Source organism: Phyllobates terribilis, unplaced genomic scaffold (assembly GCF_046119375.1).
Source record: "Phyllobates terribilis strain yellow unplaced genomic scaffold, ASM4611937v1 Scaffold_12__6_contigs__length_324123572, whole genome shotgun sequence".
NCBI classification, from domain to species: domain Eukaryota; kingdom Metazoa; phylum Chordata; class Amphibia; order Anura; family Dendrobatidae; genus Phyllobates; species Phyllobates terribilis.
The window spans coordinates 89,865,271-89,871,270 of NW_027362772.1; positions in this window are offsets into that span (position 1 = coordinate 89,865,271).

Below are 6,000 nucleotides of genomic sequence, written 5' to 3' on the forward strand. Positions count from 1 at the left end.
ACGTGCCTGTATGACCTCCCTACAACGCCTGGGCATGCTCCTGATGAGGCTGAGTATTGTGTGTGGCCTCCACGTGCCTGTATGACCTCCCTACAACGCCTGGGCATGCTCCTGATGAGGCTGAGTATTGTGAGTGGCCTCCACGTGCCTGTATGACCTCTCTACAACGCCTGGGCATGCTCCTGATGAGGCTGAGTATAGTGTGTGGCCTCCACATGTCTGTATGACCTCCCTACAACGCCTGGGCATGCTCCTGATGAGGCTGAGTATTGTGCGTGGCCTCCACGTGCCTGTATGACCTCCCTACAACGCCTGGGCATGCTCCTGATGAGGCTCAGTATTGTGTGTGGCCTCCACGTGCCTGTATGACCTCCCTACAACGCCTGGGCATGCTCCTGATGAGGTTGCGGATAGTCTCCTGTGGGATCTCCTCCCAGACCTGGAGTAAAGCATCTGCCAACTCCTGGACAGTCTGTGGTGCAATGTGACGGTGGATGGAGCGAGACATGATGTCCCAGATGTGCTCAATCGGATTCAGGTCTGGGGAACGGGCGGCCAGTCCATAGCTTCAATGCCTTCATCATGCAGGAGATGCTGACACACTCCAGCCACATGAGGTCTGGCATTGTCTGGCATTAGGAGAAACCCAGGGCCAACCGCACCAGCATATGGTCTCACAAGGGGTCTGAGGATCTCATCTCGGTACCTAATGGCAGTCAGGCTACCTCTGGTGAGCACATGGGGGGCTGTGCGGCCTCCAAAGAAATGCCACCCCACACCATTACTGACCCACAGCCAAACCGGTCATGCTGAAGGATGTTGCAGGCAGCAGATCGCTCTCCACGGTGTCTCCAGACTCTGTCACGTCTGTCACATGTGCTCAGTGTGAACCTGCTTTCATCTGTGAAGAGGGCGCCAGTGGCCACTTTGCCAATCCTGGTGTTCTGTGGCAAATGCCAAGCGTCCTGCACGGGGTTGGGCTGTGAGCACAACCCCCATCTGTGGATGTCGGGCCCTCATACCACCCTCATGGAGTCGGTTTCTAACCGTTTGTGCAGACACATGCACATTTGTGGCCTGCTGGAGGTCATTTTGCAGGGCTCTGGCAGTGCTCCTCCTGTTCCTCCTTGTACAAAGGCGGAGGTAGTGGTCCTGCTGCTGGGTTGTTGCCCTCCACGTCTTCTGGTGTACTGGCCTGTCTCCTGGTAGCTCCTCCAGCCTCTGGACACTGCGCTGACAGACACAATAAAACCCTCTTGCCACATCTCGCATTGATGTGCCATCCTGGATGAGCTGCACTACCTGAGCAACTTCTGTGGGTTGTACTGTAGATACCGCCTCATGCTACTGTACCTCTAGGGGTGAGAGCAATGGCAAAATGAAAAAGTGACCAAAACAACAGCCAAAAAGGATGAGAGCAGAGAAATGGTCTGTGGTCACCACCTGCAGAACCGCTCCTTTATAGGGGGTATCTTGCTATTCGCTGATCATTTCTACCAGTTGTCTGTTCCATTTGCACAACAGCCGGAGACATTGATTCACAATCAGTCGCTTCATAACTGGACAGGTAGATTTCACAGAGGAAGGTTATCGATGGGCGATGGAGGAAATATATAAGTGAGGATGATGGGAGTATTATATATAGGTGAGGATTATGGGGGGTATCATGGGTGGACTTACCATTAGTGCAACCCATGCAGCCACACGGGTTATGTTTTATAGAAGGTAGCATGATGGGGGTATTATTTATAGGAGAGGATGGCGGGGGTATTATGTAAAGGAGAGCATGGTGGGGGTATTATATATATAGGAGAGGATGATTGGAGTATTATATATAAATGGGGATGGTAGGGGTATTCTACAGTAGTGTGAAAAAGTGTTTGCCCCCTTCCTGATTTCTTATTCTTTTGCAGGTTTGTCACTTAAATGTTTCATTATCACAAAATAACTTTTAGACAAAGATAACACAAGTAATCACAAAATGCAGTTTATAAATGAAGGTTTTTATTATTAAGGGAAAAAGAAATCCAAACCTTCCAGGTCCATTTACCACAGCAAGTCTTCCAGGTCCTGAAGCAGCAAAACAGCCCCAGACCATCACACTACTGCCACCATATTTTACTGTTGGTATGATGTTCCTTTCCTGAAATGCTGTGTTACCTCTGTACCAGATGTAATGGGACATATACCTTCCAAAAAGTTAAACTTTTGTCTTGTCAGTCCATAGAGTATTCTCCCAAAAGTCTTGACGATCATCAAGGTGTTTTCTGGCAAAACTGAGGCAAGCCTTTATGTTCCTTTTGCTCAGCAGTGGTTTTCGTCATGGGACTCTGCCATTTTTGCTCAGTCTCCTTCTTATGGTCGAGTCATGAACACTGACCTTAACTGAGGCAAGTGAGGCCTGCAGTTCTTTGGATGTTGTTGTGGGGCCTTTTGTGACCTCTTGGATGAGTTGTCGCTGCACTCTTGGGGTAATTTTGGTCGGCCGGCCACTCCTGGGAAGGTTCACCACTGTTCCATGTTTTCGCCATTTGTGGATAAAGGCTCTCACTGTGGTTCGGCAGACTAATAGATCTCAATTACTTTATTTCTCATTAGTTCGTGAATTTCTTTGGATTGCAGCATGATGTCTAGCTTTTGAGGATGTTTTGGTCTACTCCACAGTCAGGCAGGTCCTATTTAAGTGATTTTTTGATTGAGAACAGTTGTGGCGGTAATCAGGGCTTTTTGTGGCTAGGGAAATTGTACTCAGCTTCCTAAGATGTATAAACCTCAGTTAAAATATAAATTAATGGGGTAGGGGGCAATCACTTCATCACACAGGACCCTGTAGGTTTGGATTTCTTTCTCCCTTAATAATAAAGACCTTCACTTATAAACTGCATTTTGTGGTTACTTGTGTGATCTTTGTCTAATATTTACATTTGTTGTGATCTGAAACATTTAAGTCACAAAGAATAAGAAATCAGGAAGGGGCAATCACTTTATCATACCACTGTAGGTGAGGATGATGGGGGTATTCTATATAGGCAAGGATATTATATGTATGTGAGGATGACGGGGGTATTATATATATGCGAGGATGATGGGGTATTATACATAGGTGAGGATGGTGGGGGCATTATATATAGGAGAGGATGATGGGGTATTATATGTAGCTGAGGATGATGGGTTATATCTAGGAGAGGATGGCGGGGGCATTATATATAGGAGAGGATGATGGGGTATTATATGTAGGTGAGGATGGCGGGGGCATTATATATAGGCGAGGATGATGGGGTATTATATATAGGAGAGGATGGCGGGGGCATTATATGTAGGAAAGGATGGTGGGGGCATTATATATAGGCGAGGATGATGGGGTATTATATCTAGGAGAGGATGGCGGGGGCATTATATAAAGGAGAGGATGATGGGGTATTATATATAGGAGAGGATGGCGGGGGTATTATATATAGGCGAGGATGATGGGTTATATCTAGGAGAGGATGATGGGGTATTATATGTAGGAGAGGATGGCGGGGGCATTATATATAGGAGAGGATGATGGGGTATTATATCTAGGAGAGGATGGCGGGGGCATTATATATAGGAGAGGATGATGGGGTATTATATATAGGAGAGGATGATGGGGTATTATATATAGGAGAGGATGGCCGGGGTATTATATAAAGGAGAGGATGGCGGGGGTATTATATATAGGCGAGGATGATGGGGTATTATATGTAGGAGAGGATGATGGGGTATTATATGTAGGAGAGGATGGCGGGGGCGTTATATATAGGAGAGGATGGCGGGGGCATTATATATAGGAGAGGATGGCGGGGGCATTATATATAGGAGAGGATGGCGGGGGCATTATATATAGGAGAGGATGGCGGGGGTATTATATATAGGAGAGGATGATGGAGTATTATATATAGGAGAGGATGATGGGGTATTATATATAGGAGAGGATGATGGGGTATTATATATAGGAGAGGATGGCGGGGGCGTTACATATAGGAGAGGATGGCGGGGACATTATATGTAGGAGAGGATGATGGGTTATATCTAGGAGAGGATGGCGGGGGCATTATATGTAGGTGAGGATGGCGGGGGCATTATATATAGGAGAGGATGGCGGGGGCGTTATATGTAGGTGAGGATGGCGGGGGCATTATATATAGGCGAGGATGGCGGGGGCATTATATATAGGCGAGGATGGCGGGGGCATTATATATAGGAGAGGATGATGGGGTATATCTAGGAGAGGATGGCGGGGGCATTATATGTAGGGGAGGATGGCGGGGGCATTATATATAGGAGAGGATGGCGGGGGCATTATATATAGGAGAGGATGATGGGGTATTATTTATAGGAGAGGATGATGGGTTATATCTAGGAGAGGATGGCGGGGGCATTATATGTAGGGGAGGATGGCGGGGGTATTATATATAGGAGAGGATGGCGGGGGCATTATATATAGGAGAGGATGATGGGGTATTATTTATAGGAGAGGATGATGGGTTATATCTAGGAGAGGATGGCGGGGGCATTATATGTAGGGGAGGATGGCGGGGGCATTATATATAGGAGACGATGGCGGGGGCATTATATATAGGAGAGGATGATGGGTTATATCTAGGAGACGATGGCGGGGGCATTATATATAGGAGAGGATGATGGGTTAAATCTAGGAGAGGATGGCGGGGGCATTATATATAGGAGAGGATGGCGGGGGCATTATATGTAGGGGAGGATGGCGGGGGCATTATATGTAGGGGAGGATGGCGGGGGCATTATATATAGGAGAGGATGATGGGTTATATCTAGGAGAGGATGGCAGGGGCATTATATATAGGAGAGGATGGCGGGGGCATTATATATAGGAGAGGATGGCGGGGGCATTATATATAGGAGAGGATGGCGGGGGCATTATATATAGGAGAGGAAGATGGGTTATATCTAGGAGAGGATTGCGGGGGCATTATATATAGGAGAGGATGGCGGGGGCATTATATGTAGGCGTGGATGATGGGGCATTATATATAGGAGAGGATGATGGGGGCATTATATATAGAGGAGGATGGCGGGGGCATTATATATAGAGGAGGATGGCGGGGGCATTATATATAGAGGAGGATGGCGAGGGCATTATATGTAGGGGAGGATGGCGGGGGCATTATATACAGGCGAGGATGATGGGTTATATCTAGGAGAGGATGGCGGGGGCGTTATATATAGGAGAGAATGGCAGGGGCATTATATATAGGAGAGGATGGCGGGGGCATTATATATAGGCGAGGATGATGGGTTATATCTAGGAGAGGATGGCGGGGGCGTTATATATAGGAGAGAATGGCGGGGGCATTATATATAGGAGAGGATGGCGGGGGCGTTATATATAGGAGAGGATGGCGGGGCGTTATATATAGGAGAGGATGGCGGGGGCATTATATATAGGAGAGGATGGCGGGGGCATTATATATAGGAGAGGATGGCGGGGGCATTATATGTAGGAGAGGATGGCGGGGGCGTTATATATAGGAGAGGATGGCGGGGGCATTATATGTAGGGGAGGATGGCGGGGGCATTATATATAGGAGAGGATGATGGGGGCATTATATGTGGTAGAGGATGGCGGGGGCATTATATATAGGAGAGGATGGCGGGGGCGTTATATATAGGAGAGGATGATGGGGTATTATATGTAGGAGAGGATGGCGGGGGCATTATATGTAGGGGAGGATGGCGGGGGCATTATATATAGGAGAGGATGATGGGGGCATTATATATAGGAGAGGATGGCGGGGGCATTATATATAGAGGAGGATGGCGAGGGCATTATATGTAGGGGAGGATGGCGGGGCATTATATGTAGGAGAGGATGGCGGGGGCATTATATGTAGGAGAGGATGATGGGTTATATCTAGGAGAGGATGGCGGGGGCATTATATGTAGGGGAGGATGGCGGGGGCATTATATATAGGAGAGGATGGCGGGGGCATTATATATAGG